The following is a 2,763-nucleotide window of genomic DNA, read 5'->3' as shown; positions in this document are numbered from 1 at the left end:
GCCCCACTTTTTACTGTTTCATAACTGTTTTATAACTTTTGGGGTGAGACACATGCTTGCTTTATAACTGTTTTACGCTTAGACACAAGTACTAAATTGTTAACTATGCTGTCATGCTTTGATTCATGCTAAATCCCTACCGTAATATCGTTAATTGCTACGTTTAAATGCAAACTTAATTATTGTGAGTAGGCCTATTGAGAGTAACGTCTCTAACCATTCGACCGTTGGTCTTTGGTTACATAATAATGATTCCACGACACTGACAGTACAAGGTGTCATAGGGTAAACTTGTTTAGTAGCGATATTACAAAATGCAGCAACACTTTTAGATTGATATTTCTATATCAATCAACTTTAAACTAAATCTTGTGGTCTAAAACTTTGGATATTATTTATAAACCTATGAATTTCACTCAACCTTTTTGGTTGACACTTTAAGCGTGTTTTATCTCAGGTGATGATTGAGCTAGCTGCTACTTGCTACTAGATGATTGATGTATGCTTTGCTGCTTGCATGGAGTCCATCATTCATATTTATCATTTTGTTTAAGACATTTTCCATTTACTGTACTCTTATGATGTAAAACTTTGAATAATGCTTTCGCTGTTTATTTAATAAATAAAACGTCTCATTTAGAGTCGTTCTCGCTTATACAACTGTGTTATGATATGATTGGTCACAATTACCCCTGGTCCATTTTGGGGGTGTGACATAATTGGCATCTTTTGGGGGTATATTAGTCCTTTCATTTGTGGTCGATTTTGAGGGTCTAAAAACTTATCCAATCTTATCCTATCCTCACTTATCACATCTCCATCTACCTAAATTAAATCTAGAGAGAGAGAGTTGAGGTTTTTAGTGAGAGAGAGCTCACTTGGAGAAGAAGGAGACCAAATCTCACCCGAGTCCAAGTTTTAAAGTTGTTCCCTATGTCTCTAGCTACGTTGTGATAGAGTTGGTAAGTCTTAACTCTATGTTTTGAGTTTTAATTGATTTATGGCTAGGGTTTATTTCATTTGAGACTTGTGAGACCCATTTGGGGGTCAAATGGGTGAATTTGGGTTAAATTGATGTGAGGAAAACCCTAATGGCTACAATATAGGGTTTGGTCATGTGAATTGAGGTATGTAAGTGTTAAATTGTGTTGTTAGTCACTAATACACTTGTTAAATGATGAATGATTGTTAATGGGTTAAGTTTGACCAAAACTTGTAAGTCTAAATGGTAAAATGGGTCAAATGGGTAATGGTTGACCTAGTTGGGTGAGATGGGCATGAAATGCCCATAAATTGTGTTAATTGGTGTTAGTAGACTCTAATCACTAGATTTTAGTGATTTATGATGAGTCATGGCCATTAATGGGCGATTTTGGTGTAAGTGGGTCATTTAATGCGTTTGGGTCATTAAATGCTCAAGGGTTAAGTGTTAGTGGTTAATTCCACTAGATTGTATATTAATTAAATGCATAATGTGATAGGTGCATTACATTGAAGGTTGCGATCTTGATTCCTAGTTCACCAAAGGCGATAAGGTGAGTGGAATAATTATATGCGTGCATATATAATGTATTTATTTGTGTAGCATGAGTTGTGAAGTGTTGACGAGTTAAGACACCACATCTCACGTGGCGAGTGAAGTATCGACGTGTTAAGACACCACTCGGGGGTGAAGTATCGACGTGTTAAGATGCGACTCCAAGAGTTGTAATGGGTGAAGTGTCGACGTGTTAAGACACCGCCCGGGGTGAAGTATCGATGTGTTAAGATGCCACCCGTGGGGTTAGAGTACGACGTGTTAAGTACTCTAACGGTTGTTGTGAACACCGATGAGAAATTCGAGTACCATTCCTTTGTACAATTGGTTAACCATGGTTGTGTGTTGTAATGCGGCATGTTATATTGTTCGAGTTATATGCTTTTGTTATGCTAGCTTGTGTGGTCGAAGGTTTAACATTATACTTGTGATAGTATGATTATTTATATTGCTAGCATGTATGCGGTAAATGCGTAAGTGATTGCAAGTAAGTAGGTTGTATATGTAATCGTATAATTGTTGCACTCACTAAGCAATAGCTTACCCCTCTCGTTGTTTATCTTTTTAGATGCAGGTGCGGAAAAAGGGAAATGGGTTGTTGGGCACTAGTTTCCCTTGTTGGATGCTTGTTGAAGCTTTTTGAAGTTGGCCTAGTGTTTTGGGTAGTTTAGCCTCAAACCATGCTCACGTGTCGTTTGGATTAAAACTATCATTTTAACGGGTCAAACTTGTATTACATTTGCTTAAGGGCCTTAGTGCCATTTGTAAACATTAACTTTGTGATATTGCTTTAATGGGTTGAATGGAACGTTTCACGTTATGTAACCATTTAATTGGGCGTTAATGGTTTATTTAAAAAAAAAAAATTTTGTCGTGTTTATTACGGGTTGGGTTGTTTCAAGTGGTATCAGAGCATGGTCTAAGGGATTTAGGCGACTTGAGATAGGTGCCTAGACTTAGACTTTATTGTGTGTGCGCTTTATGAGGGGCTTGTAGGACTTCGGGTCAGATCGGGTTTGGTTAGTGCATAGGTTTATGTGAACTAATCTTGCGCTAATTATTTTGTGTTGTATTTGAAATACATCAAGCGAGATAGACGTTGCACTAGTAAGTTAATGCAAGATGCTCGCGTAACAATGACTAGCTACCATTGTTACGGGTGCAAACCGTGTCAAACAAGCGATGTACGACGATTGTTGAGCAAGATGGGGCGGTAAGGTGTATAT

This window comes from Rutidosis leptorrhynchoides, chromosome 7, assembly GCF_046630445.1.
Source record: "Rutidosis leptorrhynchoides isolate AG116_Rl617_1_P2 chromosome 7, CSIRO_AGI_Rlap_v1, whole genome shotgun sequence".
In the NCBI taxonomy this organism is placed as follows: Eukaryota; Viridiplantae; Streptophyta; class Magnoliopsida; order Asterales; family Asteraceae; genus Rutidosis; species Rutidosis leptorrhynchoides.
The sequence above is the reverse complement of the archived record's forward strand: the minus strand, read 5'-3'. Positions refer to the sequence as shown.